This window comes from Stomoxys calcitrans, chromosome 2 (assembly GCF_963082655.1).
Source record: "Stomoxys calcitrans chromosome 2, idStoCalc2.1, whole genome shotgun sequence".
NCBI lineage: Eukaryota > Metazoa > Arthropoda > Insecta > Diptera > Muscidae > Stomoxys > Stomoxys calcitrans.
In genome coordinates this window covers 59487983-59509731 of record NC_081553.1, presented here as the reverse complement: position 1 = coordinate 59509731, position 21749 = coordinate 59487983, and the positions used below count along the sequence as shown (strand labels likewise).

General features: G+C 37.3%; 1 protein-coding gene across 1 annotated transcript in view; it reads left to right on the top strand.

The window, feature by feature from the left end:
• The window catches only part of LOC106088278 (myosin heavy chain 95F), a 168585-nt gene that overhangs the window by 17680 nt on the left and 129156 nt on the right, over positions 1-21749 (top strand). The gene's annotated exons all lie outside the window — the stretch shown is intronic.

Genomic DNA, 21749 nt, shown 5'->3' with positions numbered 1-21749 from the left:
AATTAAGATTAACAAAGCGCAATATGTCGCCAACGGACTTAAAGAGCTTCAAATGGTAACCCATCGGCTCCTGCTGCCTTTTTATATATTTCCTGTCATTCAGTTTTGAAAAAAACACCATATCTTTCAAACGACTAAAGCTAGGCGTAAGAAATTTTGCCTAAATACTTCCGATTAGAACCATACACTGTTCGTTTGTTGGGAGTCATAACAAAACATCACGTGCAAAATTTCATTCAAGTTGGGGAATATGCTCTCTAGAGGCCAAGAAGTCGGTAGATTGTTTATTTGGAAGCTATAAAAGGTTACAGAATAATTTGAACGATACTTGGTATGGCTATTGAAAATCCTAACACCTAGTGCAAAATTTCAATCAAATTGTATAATAATTGGCTCAAGTCATATAAGTGGAAAATTGGGTAAAATGGGACCTGGACCTGGAACATTGCCCAATTTGGATCAAACTTTCACCGACATTTTAGTCTTCAGAGAAGATTTTATCCGGATTTGGCTATAGAAAAGAAAATGTCATCGACATTGTTCAATTTAATATCAGAAGATTAAAGAGCTCTTTCTTGTTTTTCGCGAGTCAGGTAACACCTATTTCGAACATATTCTAGCCAGGCAGTATACCCTCAATAACGTCGTCCGGACTATTTCTTCATAAAATCAAACTTCAAGTTCAATAAAAAATAAAATTTCGATGATTTTTTTCAAATCAAATGACAGTGTGTTTTTTAGACCAAAACAAATGTATCAAAATTTTTCTTCTTTTTAAATATTCCTTTAGTGCCATCTCTGATTACAAGCACTGTGCCTGTCGGAAACCAGAGTAACAATCAAACAACATTTGCGGTCACTTCCAGAAAACATGTTTTTCGTTGTTTTTAACCATCAAAACAAAACACCAAAAAAAAAAAGTTTTTTGGCAAATGCAAAAACACGGCAAAACCAACCTCAGAATATGCAAATCTTTATCTTTTTTATCATTCATCCCTCTTCAGTTTTGTTGGTAGATGGAGTTTTTGTTTCAAAAGAAAAACAACAAATGATGAAATTGTAAAAACCGTACCGTACAAAAACATTAACATAAATTACTTTCACCTTTTTGTTGGCTCTTCTTTTACTACCGCGCCAATAATAATCAGCTAGCCAGTCAGCCAGCCGTTTATATAGAAACCCATTCAGGAGTGATCATTAATCAAAATTTTAGTCAATTTTGTCATTTTCATACGTAAGGCTGTTTGTTATTAAGATGTGATTAGAAATGGTGACGGCAATGATGGTGTTACGATTTCGTATCAAACAAGCCCCCCCCCCCCCCCCCAAGCAAGCCACACCACTGTGATCAACAACTCAAAAGTTGATCCGATGTGAATTTTAAAGGGAAAAAGAAACAAAAACAATCGAACTTATTTTTTTAGCAGTTAGTATGTGCGCAAAACCAATTGTGACAGCTGCAAAATTATGATGATATCTACTAACGTTTCTGTTTGTTGTTGTTGTTGCAAAAACCGGATTTGAATGCTCTTCAGGCGTGTGCCATCATTAGACAATTGTCATGAATGGCTTTTTGAAAAGATTTTTTTTCAAAAAGGGTGGAATTCAAATCAACCACATTGTTCATAAACAGCAATAGAAGGGAAAGATATGGATAGCTGTAAGCACCACACAGGCTGGAACATTGAGGTCCGATCTATGTGGTGTTCGTTGCTTAGCTGCGAGCTACCGGATGCATCCACAGGTTGCGGATAGTGGAATGCTTCATACGGAGTAGCTGCAACGTCCGTCGCGGACAATCAGCCTTATCGAGCGGAGAGTCTCAGTGAGAGGCCTGGTGGCACCGGCTCTTGCACAAATACTGAGTGTTTGGGATGCTCGATATGACAAGGCAAGTTATTGGCGCCTTTAAATAACCAATGGCCACCTTGTTCCCGCAGCGATCGATTCTTTGGACCGGAACGAGCTTGCTCACACAGGAGCTTGAAGAGGATCGCCACCGCCACATGAAAATGTTGCTACAACAACAAAGATATGTTGAAGGGCTTACTTTTAGTACAAAATTTCTTCAAAATAAGCTTAATACGAATAAGACTAATTGGGAGATCGGAGATCTATACCAGATTATAGACGGATTTGGACCTTATTTACCAAAGGATGGAAGTTCTAACATAACACTACCTGAAAAATTGCAATTAAATCAGATAACAATCACCGGTTTCCAGAGTCTCAAGATTCATTTTTCAAACTGCCAATGGCAGTATTATGTATCACGATTGTGATTGATTGGATTACAAAAATTATTGATTCAATCAATTTTTTATTAAAAATTAAAAAATTTCAAACGGCAGAGAAAGCACAGCTTTATCACAACACATTAAAGAGACGGGGACACAACATTGACTTAAAAGCTGTCAGAATTCTTGACAGTTAAAAGTTTACGTATACAACGGAGGATAGAGACGTCGATGAGCACGAAAGAGGACAAGGATAATACAAAGCTACAGTATTCCGTTGCAATTGTTTAGAGTGTAAACATAGTTCTGTGATATTTGGTTTTAATTTTTCGCTGCAATATTTTACATTTTATTTATTTTTCTATTTATTATAAATGTGTCGCGATGTCCAGTTTTTAAATGAATTAAAAGAATAATGCAAATGTAAACATATGTAAGTAAAAACTATAAATGTAACAAAACAGAACAAAATATTTAAAATGCGTCTCTTGTTAATAGATTTCACTAAATAAACTATTGAAATAGTCGGAAAAAAGCCGACGAAACGTCGAGAAAATGATGAAATAAACTTGTTTTACTTGCATTTTGAAACATATTGATCCTAACAATCCCCAAAAATCACGTAAAAAATTATTGATTCAATTAATTATACCCACCACCATAGAATGGGGGTATACTAACCTAGTCATTCCTCGAAATATTTATTTAGGACCCCATAAAGTATATATATTCTTGAAGGTCTCGACATTCTGAGTCGAACTAGCCATGTCCGTCCGTCTGCCGAAATCACGATCGAACGCGTCAAGCTAGCCGCTTGAAATTTTGCACGGATACTTAATATTGATGTAGATAGTTGGACGTCGCAAATGGGCCATATCGGTTCAGATTATAGCTCCCATATAAACCGATCTCCTGATTTGACTTCTTGAGCCCCTAGAAGCCTAAATTTTCATCCGATTTGGCTGAATTTTGCCAATTTTGCACATAGTGTTCTGTTATGACTTTCAACAATTCTGTCAAATACTGTCTTAATCGGTCTATAACCTGACATAGTTTTTCATTCATAGAAGCAGCAATTTTTGTTCGATTTGGGTGAAATTTTGCCCATAGTGTGCGGTTATGACTTTCAACAACTGTGCCAAGTTCGGTCCGAATCGGTCTATAACTTGATATAGCTCCCATATAAACCTATATCCAGATTTGACTTTTGAGCCCCTGGAAGACTCAATTTTCTTTCGATTTGGCTGAAATTTTGCACATAGTGTTTTGTTATGAATTTCAACAATTGTGCTAAGTACAGTCTATAACCTGATATAGCTCCTATATAAACCGATCTCCCGATTTTACTTCTTGAGCCCCTGGAAGCCTCAATTTTCATCTGATTTAGCTGATTGCATGTGGTGTTCTGTTATGACTTCCAACAACTGTTCTAAGTACGCTTTTGTTATAAATTTCAACAATTGTGTTAAGTACAGTCTATAACCTGATATAGCTCCCATATAAACCGATCTCCCGATATGACTATGAGGCCGTAATTTTTGTCCGATATAGCTGAAATTGTTCACATAGTGTTCTGTTTTGATCGGTCTATAATCAGATAAAGCTCCCATATTTTAGCAGAATCCATGGTGGTGGGTTCCCAAGATTTTGTGAGTTTTTCTGTGTAAACTATCAGCCTTCTCTGGCAAACCAATACGTTCTTTGAGGGCTTGAAAAAACAAAGCAGAATCGCTTTCAGGTTTATTGTCAGGCTTGGTGCGAAAAATCCTTAAACCGATAAGGAGAGACGCTCCCTTAATTTGTCTCGGAGATTTGCTGTACTGACTCCAAAAGCTACATGCCTAGATTCGGAAACGGCACAGCAGTCATCCAAAAGGCTGAGGTCACCTAGAGGGCATCTCATGCCCAAAAGAACTAAGGGCTGACGGCGATCGGAGGCATGCAGCGTTTGCACTAAACTCTGACTGCCTTGTATCCTACGGATGCAACATGTTGATTATGAAGGTCTATAGAAGTGGAGGTTTTGAGGAATCAGGAGGCGACTTAGCAGTTGTGCTGAACACTTGACTGAGGAGCTATCTACCACATGTTTGCAGGAGACTGAAATGCCACTGCCACGATCAAAGGAAGAGGGGAAGGCTTCGAAATGGGGCTTGATAAGCCCTGTGTGGGTGGATATTCCGGCTGTATTGGGCTCAAGGTTTGCGCCAGCGGGGAAGAACAGCACTCAAAAGGTACTCCGACAGCAGGAGTTCGTGCAGCATCTAAAGAACAATTTTACAACTGGCCCTAATGAGAAGATCGAACGAATCTTTTGGGAAAAACTCCTGGTGGACTCGGAAGACAAGGCATACTCATCAGTGTTGGATAACCTGAATCCTGACTTTGGCACACGATTCAGAGATACTGCCTTAAAGCCTTAATTTTCCTGTTGAAACTGCTTCTGCAGGGAAGAGCCTCATTGTAGGAAGTGAGGCTAATGTACAGATATGGAGAAGTTCGGATATCAACGAAAGAGGTGAGCTGTGTATCGGATGTATTATAAGTTGCAATCTGGCAATTTGTGATAAATCAAGCAAACCCACCTTTATTACTAGAAACAGGCAGGAGGTACTAGATGTAACCTATGTTTCGGAGGATATAAGCGGAGAGATATGCATATGCTGAGAAGTGTATGCAACTGAGAAGTGTTGGATGACCAAAGCCTCTCTGATAATCGTTACATTATTTTCAGCCTTGGAGAGGATGCTGCAGAAGTGATCCTCCAACTAAACAAAAGAAATGCGGATGAATTTCGACACACATTCTGCATGAATATCCCCTCTAGACCTGAAAAAGAGAGTGGAATCTGCGGAGGATATAGACACAATGGTCAAGCGGATCACGTAAACTCTGAATGACTCGCTTGTGTCTGCTTGCCCTTGAGCTAAACTAAGGGACAAACAGCGACCCCCATGGCGGATCCCAGAACTGATTGGTCTAAGGAAGAACCGCAAAAAACTCTTCAAGAGGGCGAAAACTACAAGAGCACCATACGACTGGGACGTCTATAATACTGAGATAAGACAATACAAGGACGAGCTGAGAAAGACTCAGAACAAACCATGGATGGAATTCTGCAGCTCCGTGGAGGATGTATCTTAGGCTTCTAGGCTAAGGCAGATCCTATCCTCGAAACCTATTAAGTCCCCACAGTGGCACCTGTCTCCTTGGAGAGAGTGTGCAATTCACTGGCAGCGCAAAATACCTGGTTGTTTTGCTGGATAGGTAATTGAACTTCAAATCAAAAATTTTGGAAAGGAAAAGAAACGCAACCCTTGCCCTATACACCTGAAACAGAGCCATTTGAAGTTTAGACTGCGTTTAATGCACTGGGTGTATACTGCAGTTGTCAGACCTACAATGTTATATGGTGTTGTGGTCTGGTAGATGACGTCCAAAAGTCCATCCACTCAGCCGCACTGAGGATGATACCATCTGATGCACTAAATTTAATTTAACTTTATACGTCTGGACATCGCAGCTAGACAAACTGCTGCGACCATTGCTGTAAGGAAGCTTTCTCTTTCGCCAAGTAGCGGCTACACTGTGTAATCCTTGATATAACGCCCGATATTCCAGACAGTGTGGATGACACCTTGTTTAAGCCGCTATTTAGTAAAAAAGTATTGTATTCCTGATAAAAGCGATTTGCAATAGAAGGTACGTAGACTTCTATACGGATGTTTCCAGACGAGACTACCAATTGGGTTTTGTGGTGTACTCTGACGAACAAGGTCTGGTCATATCAAGAAGGTTACCCGACCACTATAGTGTGTATCAGGAGGCAGTCATTAAATCTTTGGGAAAGGTATTTCTGAATTCAAAAACGTTCCTCGACTGTCGCAGATCTCTCATCGAGATGGCTAAACAATTCAAAATTCACTAATTTTGGCTGCAGCGTGACAGAAATATCGCAGGGAATGGCAGAGCAGACGAACTTGGGAGACTAAGAACTATAAGCATATGCTTCAGGTTGAGCATAGACTTCCAATTGGGTTTTAAGTTGTACTCTGATGAACATGGACTGGTCATATCGAGAAGGTTACCTGACCACTATAGTGTGCATCAGGAGGACTGGTCATATCAAGAAAGTTATCCAACCACTATAGTGTGTATCAGGAGGCAGAGCAGACGAACTTGCGAGACTAAGAATGCCCAAAAGTTATGGGGCCCAATCGAGACTTGTAGAGGTTCACAACTTGCCGTCGTTAACCAGAATACAACTCTCAGTTATTGTGTCCGTCAGATTACTGTCTGATCGTAAAATATGCTGATATGCAGCATATAACGACTTTTGGAGAAGCTGCGAGAGTGTCGATGAAAAGTGACATTAGAACATTTGCTATGTGCGTCCCTCACTGCCAAGCAGAAGCAGTTTCACTTAAGGTTCTCATATCTTTGAGAACTTATCTGAATTAGCGGATGTGAATATCAGGTGAGACCAGCGTAGCGCAGAAGTTAGCATGTCCGCCTATGACGCTGAAAGCCTGGGTTCGAATCCTGGCGAGACCATCAGAAAAAAATTTCAGCGGTGGTTTTATACTTCTCTACTTCTCTCTAAAGAGGTGTCGCTCAGCAGCACGCCGATCGGACTCGGTTATTAAAAGGGGCCCCTTATCATTGAACTCAAACTGCGGACTGCGCTCATTGATATGTGAGAAATTTGCACCTGTTCCTTATTGGAATGTTTAGGGGAAAAATTTGCATTTGAATATCAGTTATTGTCGTTTTTGAAGTGATTTGGATTGTTCAACGGTAGGAACTAGAAAACATCTTCCTTTTCCTGTTCCTGTAGTTCTACAATGAACGAAAACGCCTAGGTGAGTCAGATGGCAGATGGATATTATAAAGACGGCACCGCACGACTTCTCCCACTGCTTTAGCTGTTCACTTTCAAATTTTGTAACATCTCCAAAAAATCTCCACTTATATTCCTCAAAGAATAAAAATTTCTTTTCCAATATCCCTAGTTTTCGCTTAAAAATTAACTTCGGTTTCAGTATGTGGTAGCCCTATTACATTTAAAATGAAAAATGACAAGTCATACGGTAATTTTGGTCTGACACGTTTGGCAACGGCATTTAAGTTTTTGTTGCGATTCGAAACCATTTCATAATGCGATTATAATCCTCAGGCATGAGCGAACGTTGTCGTCGTTCTTCGTCCACCGCGCACTATGACCAAGAAAATGATTTTGACATTGCAGCCTAAGCAAAGACCATAATTACAAATGAGTGCTTTCCCATATATATCGATTTTAAGCCAAGTTAACAAGACACCACGGGTTCAGAATGAATGAATGCTTAACATGTGCTGAAAAGGTTTATGCCACCACCATATTTTGTTGACCATTGGCTAATGAGGGGAAGGTCAATGGTTCGCATACTGGCTGGCGGGCTGGGTAATCATATGAACGTAACCTTCTCCATGCTTGCCTTTGTCATTGTCACTGTCATGGTCTATTTGACCAAAACTTTGGTCAAAAGAAAAACCTTTTGAATATTGAATGAACAAAAAATCAATAAAACAAATTGTCTTTTTTTGCCTTTGCACTGAGTTAGCCATATATCAATAAATGGTGAATAACAAGTTGCAATTTTTGCAATTTTTTTTTACTTGTTTTGACTTTTTATTATTTTATTGAAAGTTATTCTTTTAGGTGTGGCGGATAGTGCATGTTTTTCCCACCCACCATACAGAATAATTGACACCAAATCAAACAACCAAATAATTGACAAAGTCCACATATTTTTTTTTTTGTCTTTAAAATTTTGAATTGATACAAATGAAAAATTAATGTGTGAATGTAATCCGAATTCCTGAAAGCATACACTTTTGCTTGACATGACCACCTTTCGTTTTGACTATAGCTCTGAGTAGTTGCAAGGTGCACGAACGTAATCTGCCGGTATTGTGGCGCATTCCCAATGGCTTGATTCAGCGCATCTATACTGTCACTTTGTCAAATTTTTTTAGTTCTTACCTTGCTCTCTAAAATGGTACGATACACAACCATTTTGTTCACTTTGAGTTGTTTGTGTTCGCCAACAATAGCTGGTTTTCCAGCCAAATATAACACAATCACACTTACGATTGTGATACATCACTAATAACTTTCTTTTTTAATAAACTCAGAAGCTTTTGGGGATTTACTATACATTTTGTGTTAAAAAAAAAACATCATGGAAATTTCGCCTTAAGATAGAAATTTTGTTTTACGGAAAACTTCACTGAAATTTTGTATTTACAGAAAATTTCACTGAAATTTTGTCTTAGGAAAAGTTTTAATTTTGTCATAGGCAAAATTTTCCTTAAATTTTGTCCAGCGAAAATTTCACTGAAATATTGCATTTGGGGAAAATTTCACTGAATATTGTATTTAGGGAAAATTTTACTGAAATTTTGTATTTAGGGAAAATTCACTAAAATTTTGTCTTAACAGAAAATTTCACCAAAATTTTGTTTTTATGGAAATTTAAACGAAATTTTGTCTTTAGATAAAATTTCATGGAAATTTTGTCTTTAGATAAAATTTCATGGAAATTTTGTCTTTAGATAAAATTTCATAGAAATTTTGTCTTTAGATAAAATTTCATGGAAATTTTGTCTTTAGATAAAATTTCATGGAAATTTTGTCTTTAGATAAAATTTCATGGAATTTTTGTCTTTAGATAAATTTTCATGGAAATTTTGTCTTTAGATAAAATTTCATGGAAATTTTGTCTTTAGATAAAATTTCATGGAAATTTTGTCTTTAGATAAAATTTCATGGAAATTTTGTCTTTAGATAAAATTTCATGGAAATTTTGTCTTTAGATAAAATTTCATGGAAATTTTGTCTTTAGATAAAATTTCATGGAAATTTTGTCTTTAGATAAAATTTCATGGAAATTTTGTCTTTAGATAAAATTTCATGGAAATTTTGTCTTTAGATAAAATTTCATGGAAATTTTGTCTTTAGATAAAATTTCATGGAAATTTTGTCTTTAGATAAAATTTCATGGAAATTTTGTCTTTAGATAAAATTTCATGGAAATTTTGTCTTTAGATAAAATTTCATGGAAATTTTGTCTTTAGATAAAATTTCATGGAAATTTTGTCTTTAGATAAAATTTCATGGAAATTTTGTCTTTAGATAAAATTTCATGGAAATTTTGTCTTTAGATAAAATTTCATGGAAATTTTGTCTTTAGATAAAATTTCATGGACATTTTGTCTTTAGATAAAATTTCATAGAAATTTTGTCTTTAGATAAAATTTCATAGAAATTTTGTCTTTAGATAAAATTTCATAGAAATTTTGTCTTTAGATAAAATTTCATAGAAAATTTGTCTTTAGATAAAATTTCATAGAAATTTTGTCTTTAAAATTTCATAGAAATTTTGTCTTTAGATAAAATTTCATGGAAATTTTGTCTTTAGGTAAAATTTCATGGAAATTTTGTCTTTAGATAAAATTTCATGGAAATTTTGTCTTTAGATAAAATTTCATGGAAATTTTGTCTTTAGATAGAAATTTCATGGAAATTTTGTCTTTAGATAAAATTTCATGGAAATTTTGTCTTTAGATAAAATTTCATGGACATTTTGTCTTTAGATAAAATTTCATGGAAATTTTGTCTTTAGATAAAATTTCATGGAAATTTTGTCTTTAGAGAAAATTTCATGGAAATTTTGTCTTTAGAGAAAATTTCATGGAAATTTTGTCTTTAGAGAAAATTTTATAGAAAGTAAAAAGGCATTAATTTCGGCAGGGCCGCACTTTAAATATCCACCTCGGGTATATGTGTAAACCACCTTCCGTCATAATCCGGTGAAGAATGCATTATTTATGCACCCATAGCAGCTATATCGAAATATGGCCCGATTTGGACCAAATTCGGCCGGACATTGAATGGTCTAATAAATGCAGGTCATTGTTCAATTTTGGCCTTTTTGGCAGTTATATCCAAATATAGACCGATCTAAACCATATAGGACACGGATGCCAAAAAGTCTAACATAAATCACCATGTCAAATTTCTGCGAAATTGGATAATAAATACGCCTTTAATGGGGCCAATACCTAAAATCGGGAGATCGGTCTATAGGCCAGGTATATCCAATTCTAGACCGATCTGGGCCAAATTGAAGAAGGATGTCGGGGGCCTAACATAACTTTCTCTCTCAGATTTCGGCGAAATCGTACAACAAATACCTTAAATCGAGAAATTGGACTATATGCCAGCTATTTCCAAATCTGGACCGAAATGGGCCAAATTGAACAAGGATATTGAGGGGCCTAACTTAACTTACCGTCCCAAATTTCAGCGAAATCGGACAATAAATGCGCCTTTTATAGCATCTGTATCCAAATCTAGACCAGATCGGTCTAGCCAAATTGAAGAAGGATATCGAGGGGCCCAACTGTCTCAAACTTCATCGAAATCGAACCGTAAATACGCCTTTTATGGTAAAACCGGATAATAAATACACCTTTTATGGGGCCAAGAGATCGGTCTATATACCAGCTCTATCCAAATCTGGACCGATCTGGTTCGTCTTCAAGAAGGATATTGAGGAGCCTAACACAACTCACTGTCCTTAATTTAAGCGAAATTGGACAATAAATGCGCCTTTCATGGGCCTAAAACCTTAAATCGAGAAATCGGACTATATGACAACTATATTCAAATCTGGACCGATCTGGGCCAATTTGAACAAGCATGTTGATGGGCCTAACTTTACTTACTGACCCAAATTTCAGTGAAATCGGACAATAAATTGGCTTTTTATGGGCCCAAAAATCGGAGATCGGTCTATATGGCATATATTTCCAAATCTAGACCGAACTTTGCCAGATTGAAGAAGGATGTCGAGTGACCCAACTGTGTCAAATTTCAGCGAAATCGGACCGTAAATACGTTTTTTATAGGCCCATGAGTGACAAGTCAAGAGATCGGTCTATATGGCAGCTATATCTAAATCTGGATCGATCTGGTCCGTATTGATAAAGAATATCGAGTGACCTAGCACAACTCATCCAAATTTCGTATAATAAATGTGCCTAAGAGCTTATATCGGCAGATCAGTATATTAGGGGGACTATATGAAGATATAGTCCGCTATAGTTCGAACTTTACTTGTCTATGGATAAAAAAAGAAACTATGCAAAGTTTCATCACAATATCTCTATTTTTAAATACTATAGTGTGATTTCAACAGACAGACAGACAGACGAACGGTCGTCTTCAAAAATATATATACTTTATAGGGTCGGAAATTGATATTTCGATGTGTTGCAAACAGAATGACAAAATGAATATTCACCCATCTTTCGGTGGTGGGAATAAAAATTATAAGAAAATGAAAATGCATCTCAAATTTATGTGAGAATCTTCTTGTTCGTCCCATAACGTCAGAGTGTTAAAATAAATGTAGGCAAATCGTGCCATTCCAGCATTACAACCCGCAGTTTGTAGCAACTTTGTTGCATGAATGCCTAGACACAATTCAAAAAAACTATAAAAACAATGAAATCAAACTGGAATGATGAATAGACAAGTCGCAGGAAGGAAATATTTTCACAGTAATAAATCATTATAAAATGTAGTTTTTACTTAAATGAACTTTCTTTTTCATTGCTGGAATATCTTATTGGATTGGTATTAATTAAACCATGGATGCAATAATTTCAAATTAAATGAGAGCAAATATTCCATCAAAGACATGGCCGCCTTTTAAACTGGCCATGCCAATACAGATTTCCTTCCGTTATACGTTTAATTAAAAATTGATATAAATGGTGTTTTTCAATAGGCTTATTACAGCTTAATGATATAAGGCAATTACAATGTGCAGTAATGGAACAGTGGTTACAATATATGACAAGAATCAAATTTGAGGAAATTTTTTTATTATGAAAGTAAAAAAAGATCACCGATGTTTTCAATGAAAAAAAAAATGGGTAACCTTTTATGAAACTCACAAAAATTGTTAAAAATTATTGAAACCAACAAAAAAACAAGTAAAAAGTCATAAAGTTCGGCTGGACCGAATCTTGTATACCCACCACCACGGATTCTGCTAAAACATAGGAGCTATATCTAGTTATAGGTCGAATTGAACCGTACTTGGCGCAGTTGTTGAAAGTCATAACAGAACACTATATGCAAAATGTCAGTCAAATCGGATAAAAATCGTGGCTTGTAAGGGCTCATGAGGTCAAATCGGGAGATCGGGAGATTATATGGGAGCTATATCATGTTCTTGATCAATTTGAACCGTACTTAGCTCAGTTGTTGTTTCAACTAAATCAGATGAAAATTGAGGCTTCCAGGGGCTTGGGAAGTCAAATCGGGAGATTGGTTTATATGGGAGCTATATCAGGTTATAGGCCGATTTGGACCGTACTTGGCACAGTTGTTGGGAGTCATAACAGAATACAATGTATAAAAATTCCAGCCAAATCGGTCAAAAATTTTGGCTTCCATGCGCTCAGGAAGTAAAATCGGGAGATCGGTTTATATGGGAGCTATATCAGGTTCTTGACCGATTTGGACCGTACTTTTCACCGTTGTTGGGAGTCATACTAGAATACCATGTTAAGATTTCAGCCAATTCGGATGAAAATTGAGGCTTCCTGGGGCTCGGGAAATCCAATCGGGAGATTGGTTTATATGGGAGCTATATCAAGTTCTTAACCGATTTGGATCGTATTTGGCACAGTTGTTATAGGTCATTACAGAACACTATGTGAAAAATTTCAGCTAAATCAGATGAAAATTGAGGCTTCCAAGGGCTTAGGAAGTCCAATCGGGAGATCGGTTTATATGGGAGCTATATCACGTTCTTGACCGATTTGGACCGTACTTGGTACAGTTATTGGGAGTTAGAACAGAACGCTATGTGCAAAATTTCAGCCAAGTCTGATAAAAAAAGCGGCTTGTAAGGGCTCAAGAAGTCAAATCGGGAGATCGGTTTATATGGAAGCTATATCATGTTCTTGACCGATTTGAACCGTATTTGGCACAGTTATTGTAAATCAAAACACTTTACACTTTATGGGGTCCCAGATCAATATTTCGAGGTGTTACAAACGGAATGACTAGATTAGTATACCCGCATCCTATGGTGGTGGGTAAGAAGTAAGTAAGTAAAGAAAAGTTAACTTTAACAGAAAGCTCTGAACCAGTGTAAGCCAAACGGCGGTAGTCGATGGACACACCACCACTAACTAATCAAAAAAATAAATGGAGATTGAACTTTCATAGATAGGATTGATGTAGACTAGTATTAAATGAAAACGTGATGGTTGCAGATAAATCACCTGTGATTTATCTTTCAATGGGTTAACATAGACCAGGCATTTCCCCGTTGTTTGAACAAAAAACCAAATGTCTCACCTTAATTAAGTTGGTAGTTTTTTTTTCTCCAAATTTTTATTGTATTTGTTTTTTTTTTGGTATTTCACATTCAAAGCAAGTTCCACCTGCAAATTCTATGTGAGCGTGAGTTGTTTGATTTTAATTTTTTTTGTTAGTCTGTTACATTGCGTTTTGTTATTGTTTCAGGCTGATGATGACCAGCTGTTCAAGTCTTTTGTTTGCAATTGGAGTTGTTCGTTCGAAAGGGTGGTCGTACTCAACGAATGCCAAAAGCAGGTGGTTGATAGATGCTGCTCTTGGGGCTATTATTGTTTGGTAGAGGCTCTGTCTATGCGTAACATTGCCTTCAAAAAAAAGGTATTTACGCTTTGCTGCACTCCCCCTTGGTAACATTATTCTGTCTGTGCAATATCGTACTATGAGTTGCCATTTAACGAAAGCCATCATGGGAAGGCCTTTAAAAACAACTTTGGTGTAGTAAAAAAAACAAAACACAGTTGTTACAAAGCAAAAAATTTAAATTTGGGTTAATTTTCTACGTAAAATTGTTTTTAATTGTAAGTTCTTTTTGTGTATTTTTATATTTAAAAAATTTCGGTACTTTTACTGGTCTAACTGTAGTGTGCATTTACATTTGTTTACGAGTTAGGCTCTTTGTAATTGACCTTTTGTTGCACAGGAAATGAGTGGCTACTAAAACATGTTGTAAACTAAATTCAAAAATTTTCTTCCAGTACTGTAAGTTAAAAGATTTTAAAACAAGTAAAAGGATTTTGCTCAAATATGGGAGCTATATCTGGTTATAGACCGTACTTGGCACAGTTCTGTTGTAATTGTGCCAAGTATGGTCCAAATCGGTCAAGTACCTGATATAGCTTCCCTATACTTTCAGGGGCTCAAGAAGTCAAATCGGGAGATCCGTTTATATGGGAGCTATATCATGTTATAGACCGATTCTGACCGTACTTGGCACAGTTGTTGAAAGTCATAACGGAACACCTCATACAAAATTTTAGCCAAATCGTACAAAGATTGCGGGTTCCAGGGGCTCAGGAAGTCAAATCGGGAGATAAGTATAGGGAAGCTATATCAGGTACTTGACCGATTTGGACCATACTTGGCACAATTACAACAGAACACTACATGCAAAATTTCAGCCAAATCGGGTGAAAATTGTGGCTTCCAGGGGCTCAAGAAGTCAAATCGTGAGATCGGTTTATATGGGAGCTATATCAGGCTAAAGACCTATTTCGACCGTACTTAGTTCAGTTGTTGGGAGTCATAGTAGAACGCTTTGCGCAAATTTTCAGCCAAATCGGGTGGAAATTGAGGCTTTCAAGGGCTCAGGAAGTCAACTCAGGAGATCGGTTTATAGGGGAACTAAATCAGGTTATTAACCGATTTGGGCTGAACTTGGCAGAGTTGTTGGAAGTCATAACAGACCACTACATGCAAAATTTCAGCGAAAATTGAGGCTTCCAGGGGCTCAAGAAGTCAAATCGGGAGATCGGTTTATATGGGAGCTATATCAGGTTAAAGACCTATTTGGACCGTACTTAGTACAGTTGTTGAAAGTCAGAACAGAACACTATATGGAAAATTTTAGCCAAATCGGATGAAAATTGAGGCTTCCAGGGGCTCAGGAAGTAAAATCGGGAGATCGGTTTATATGCTAGCTATATAGGGTTATAGACCGATTTGAAGCATTCTAGGCACAGTTATTGAAAGTCATAACGGAACACCATGTACACAATTTCAGACAAGTCGGACAAAAATTGCGGCTTGCAGGGAGCCAAGAAGTCAAATCGGGAGATATTCAGGTTCGGAGGAAAATTGAGGCTTCCAGGGGTCCAATATCCAGCTATATCATGTTATAGACCGATTACGACCGTACTTGGCGCAGTTATTGAAAGACATTACGGAACACCACGTACAAGATTTCAACCAAATCGGACATAGATTGCGGCTTTCAGGGGCTCAAGTAGTCAAATTGGGAGATCGGTTTATATGGGAGCTATATCAGGTTCTTGACCGATTTAGACCGTACTTAGCACAGTTGTGGGAAGTCATAACAGAACGCTTTGTTCAAATTTAGCCAAATCGGACAAAAATTGCGGCTTTTAAGGGCTCAAGAAGTCAAATCGAGAGATCGGTTTGTATAGGAGCTATATCAGGTTAAAGACCTATTTGGACCGTACTTGGCACAGTTGTTAAAAGCCATAACAGAACACTATGTGCAGCTAAAACGGACAAAAACTGCTGCTTCCAGTGGCTCAAGAAGTAAAATCGGGAGATATGGGAGCTATATCCAAATCTGAACCAATATGGCCCATTTGTAATCCCCAATGACATAAATCAATATTAAGTATCTGTGCAAAATGTCAAGCGGCTAGCTTAACGCGTTCGACCGCTATCGTGATTTCGACAGACGGACAGACATGGCTAGATCGAATCAGAATGTCGAGACGATCCAGAATATACTTTATGGGTGTCCTAGATCAATTTTTCGAGGTGTTACAAACGGAATGACTAGATCAGTATATCCCCATCCTATGGTGGTGGGTATAATAAAATTTCTAGAAAATTTTGTCTCAAAACAAAATTTCCATAAAATTTTCTCAAACGACAAAAATTTTCTGGGAAATTTTGTGTTTAGAACATTTTTATACCCGAAGGATGGTGGTATATTCATTTTGTCATTCCGTTTGCAACACATCGAAATGTCAATTTCCCACCCTATAAAGTATATATATTCTTGATCAGCGTAAAAATCTAAGACGATCAAGATATTGAGCTGAAACTTTGCACAGATTTTTTTTTTTTGCCAATAAACAGGTTGAGTTCGAAGATGGGCTATATCGTACTATATCTTGATATAGCTCCCATATGGACAGATCCGCCGATTTAGGGTCTTAGGGCCATAAAAGCCACATTTATTATCGGATTTTGATGAAATTTGGGACAGTGAGTTGTCTTAGGCCCTTCAACATTCTTCTTCAATTTGGCCCCGATTGGTCCAGATTTGGATATAGCTTTCATTTAGACCGATCCACCGATTTAGGGTCTTAGGTCCATAAAAGCCGCATTTTTTATCCGATTTTGGTGAAATTTGGGACAGTGAGTTGTCTTAGGCCCTTCGACATCTTACTGCAATTTGGCCTAGATCGTTGCAGATTTGGAGATAGCTGTCATAAAGACCAATCTTTCGATTTAAGGTCTTGGACCCATAAAAGGTTAATTTATAGTCCGATTTCGCCAAAATTTGGTGTGTTAGGCTCTTCGATAACTTTCTGAAATTTGGCCCAGATCAGTCCAGATTTGGATATAGCTGGCATATAGACCGATATCTCGATTTAAGGTTTTGGGCTCATAAAAGTCGCATGTATTGTCCGATGTCACCGAAATTTGGGAAAGTGAGTTGTGTTAGGCTTTTCTACATTTTTCAGCAACGTGGCCCAAATCGGTCCAGATTTGGATATAGCTGCCATATAGACCGATATCTAGATTTAAAGTCTTGGCCCCATAAAAGGCGTATTTATAATCCGATTTCATTGAAATTTGACAAAGTGACTTATGTTGGGCTTTTCGACATCCGTGTCGTATATGGTTCAGATCGCCTTATTTTTAAATGTAGCTACTAAAAACACCAATATTTTATTATACACAATTGAACAATGACTTGTACTTATTAGTATTCGGTTCAAATCGGAACATATTTCGATTTAGCTGCTATTGGGCACAATCCTTTCGGATTTTGTCGAAAGGTGGTCTACATATATACCCGAGGTGGTGGGTATCCAAAGTTCGGCCCGGCCAAACTTAACGCCTTTTTACTTGTTTGTTCTTATCTTTTGGCCACTATACCATATTTTCAAATTTATCAATAAATATATTTGCCATTCTATATAAAACATATCGTCAAAATTAATTTAAAAACTACTTCCCAGTAATTGTATGTACAAAAAAAGAACAGCAAGCCTCGATAACATCATCATGTCTTCTATTTTTTTTATTTCATAACAAGTACATTTTCATGTTAACAATTCTTCTCGTTTTTTTTTATAGAGTGAACAACGGTGAAACGGCATTTTAACATTAATTGTTGTTCTTGAAAAAGAGACACAAACACAAAAACAAGGCCTCAGGGAAATCAGATTTTAATTGTTGTCTTTATTTTTTCTTTAACGGGCAATAATCATTTCATGCCGGTTTTTTTGGTGACAGAAAGTAAATATTTAATTGAAATATGGTTGTGGTAAACGAAATAATGTAGCAGCTCTTCATGAAAGGTAATTGCTGCAATTTCATTTGATAGCTCTTATTTCTTACTTTTATTTTAAAACTTAAACACACACTCCCATCTCAATCTTGGACAATGTTGCTACATTGCCAGTCCGTTGGTCGGTCTGTCCATTAGCTTATTTGTTTGCCTGATGGTCACAGTTGGTTTCTTTAATTGTTTCCAGTTTTCTTCCCATTGCAAAATCTGGTCATTTTTAAAGAGTTTTTCTCCACTGTCCGTTTATTCTTTCACTTCAAACTTGTTTTGGTTTTTTTGAAAAAAAATCTCATTTGACTCTCAGCTTTGGAGCAAAGTGGTCTTGACCATTTCTGAAGTCGACTGCAATGCATGTCTTTAAGGAAAAGGGTTCTAATATTAGTGTTATAAATATGCAATTTGCAAATATGCCCATGAACATTCCATTAGGCTACCCTGATCGAGATTTCGATCTTACCAGGGTCTTCATCAGAAGGCTTTGCCATTAAAACATGCTTCCACGCCGTGTGTTGCTGATGCTAGATGTCTTTTTAAGGAGATGTTGGCTGTTGGAGTTTGAGTTTTTCTTACTGCGCACTAAGAAATAGTTGACCAATAAGGCCCAACGTTTCTTTAGAAAGGCATGCTCTTACGATGTCACTGCTCACTAATTTGCGCCAAAGCCTTCTGATGAGGCCCCTGGTAAGGTCGAAATCGCGATAACAATTCGAATAGAAAACAAAACAACAAAAACCCTTTGGTCTGAGATGAACGTAACATTTGCTTACGAAAAATAATTTATTTAAAACAAGTAAAAAGGCATTATGTTCGGTCGTGACGAACTTTGGATACCCACCACCTCGGGTATATATATGTAAACCACCTTTCCGGTAAAAAATGCATAATTTATGTCCTTATAGCAGCTATATCGATATATGGGCCGATTTGGACTAAATTCGGCACGGACATTGAGTGATCTGATAAGTATATTGTTCAATTTTGTAGAGCAGAATATTGGTCTTTTTGGTAGCTTTATCCAAATAAAGAACAATCTGAACCATACACCACAAGGATGTCGAAGAGCCTAACATAAGTCACTGTGTCAAATTTCAGCGAAATCGGATTATAAATGTGTCTTTTATGGGACCAAGACTTTAAATCGAGAGATAGATGTCGAAGAGCCTAACACAACTCACTGTCCCAAATTTTGGCGAAATCGGACAATAAATGAGAGATCGGTCTATATAGCAGCTATAGCCAAATCTGAACCGATCTAAGCCACATTGAAGAGGGATGTGGAAGGACCCAACATAACCCACTGTCCCAAATTTCGGCGAAATAGGACAATAAATGTGCTTTTTATGGGCCCAAGACTTTAAATCGAGAGATTGGTCTATATGACAGCTATATCCAAATCTGGACCTATGTGGTCGAAATTGCAGAAAGATGTCCAAGAGCCTAACACAACTAACTCTCCCCAATTTTGGCGAAATTGGACAATAAATGCGCATTTTATGGCCCCAAGACCTTAAATCGAGAGATCGGTCTATATGACAGCTATATCCAAATCTGGATCGATCTAAGTCAAATTGAAGAGAGATGCCGATGGGCCTAACACAACTCACTGTCCCAAATTTCGGCAAATTAGACAATAAATGCGCATTTTATGGCCCCCAGACCTTAAATTGAGAGATCTATCTATATGCCAGCTATATCCAAATCTGGACCGATCTAAGTCAAATTGAAGAGAGATGCCGATGGGCCTAACACAACTCACTGTCCCAAATTTCGGCAAAATTGGACAATAAATGCGCCTTTTATGTCACCAAAACCTTAAATCGAGAGATCGGTCTATATGGCAGCTATATCCAAATCTAGACCGAAATTCCGCAAAATCGGATAATAAGTTTGGCTTTTATGGGCCTATGACCTTAAATCGGCGGATCGGTTATTAGGGGGGCTATATCAGGATATAGTCCGATATGGCCCATTTTCGAACTTTGCCTTTCTATATGCAAAAAAAGAATCTGTGCTAAGTTTCAGCTCAATATCTCAATTTTTAAAGACTGTAGCGTGATTCCAACGGACAGACGGTCATACGGACGGACACGCCTAGGTCGTCTTAGATTTTTACGACGATCAAAAATATATATACTTCATAGGGTAAGAAATGGATATTTCGATGTGTTGCAAACGGAGTGACAAAATGGATATACGCCCATCATTCGGTGGGGGGTATAAAAATTTGGAAAAATGGCATTAAGTTCGACCGTGCCGAACTTTGGATTCCCACCACTTATGGTACATATAAATTTCCTTAAATCCAGTGAAAACTGCACAAGTCTGTATCAAAATATGGTCCGATGTGGACAAAACTCGGCACAATTCACTGTTAAAAATTTCAACAAAATCTGGTTATCGCTGTGTAGGGGTTTAACATAGCTCACTCTACTTAATTTCAGCAAAATCTGGGGATTAATACACTTTTTATGGGTGAAAAACCTTCGGTTGGATGATCGGTCTAAATGGGGGCTATACCCAAAAATCTTTCGATCTCAACCATACTCGAATTGGATCTTAACACAAATCATTGTGCCAAATTTCAGTCAAATCGGGTAATAAATGCAGCTTTCATGAGCCTAAGACCCTGAATCGGGAGATCGGTTTATATGGGGACTATACTAAGATTTACACCGATTTAAACCATATTCGGCGCAGCCCCTCTAGGCACCCCACCCGAAATGTGGGGTGCCGCACCTGGCACATTAGATCACATTACATTAGATTCGTATTCTACTTCCAGATACCCATATTGCCCCAATCGGTAAATATTTAATTTTTGAGCGGGTTTTTAGAGGTGATCCGGATTCCCAGACACTTGGGGTAAAATTTTTATAAAAAATTCCTACTTTACTCTTAAATACTTTCATTTGATACCCATATTAACCTAATTGGTAAATTGTAATTTTAGCGCGTTTTTATAAGGGATGGGCCGGAGGGCCCCCAGATTCTTGGGGTCAATTTTTTGTATCAAATTCCTACTCTACTCTTAAATGCCTTTCATTTGATACCCAGTTTGCCCCAATCAGTAAATATGTCCGTTTGGGTGGGGCGTCCCCCCTGGTTATTGGACCCGAAAGTTTTATAAAAATTTTGTATTTTTGGATTTTGAAAACTTCGACAAAAATTATTTGTACATACATTTTTGCTAAATAAAGATGTTGATCAATCTCAAAATGTCATATGTCAATGTACTAACCCTATTGCTCGTTATTGCAGTTACTGTTGTAATGTCCACTTTTTTTCAGGCGTTTACTTGAAGTTGGCGGTGTCATGTCGTACAAGAAAATCGACTTTATTCTTTTTGCTGCAACATTTTTGCTACAATTCAATATCAAGTTCAACAAGTTTTCAAGTTTTTCCTCCTTTTGCAAATCAGCTCACATTCGCATTTTCTTGGTGCAATTTTGTTCGCTTTTCTTTTGCTGATTACTCCATATTGCATGCAATCGCCGTATCTTCATAGTCAGTCGACATGGTGTTTTTAACGGTTTTCTTATTTTGTGATTTTTGCTCGTTAATCCGATGCATCTTTTTCTACACCGAATGTTCTGCAATGAATGTAGGAACTGCTCTTTTGTATATGCACAATGCAAGGATCTTGAACTTGCTGTTATTTTTTTCCTCACTGCCACCATGGAGGAGTTTTAATGGGCATTACAGTTTTGTTTAGTTTTTTAGTGATTATAAATTCAAGTAACCAGTTTGTCTGCGAGGGGAATCGAATTTAACTTGAGGAATATTATGAATTTATGTTGCCAGTGAATGATATATGGCGACAGTTTAG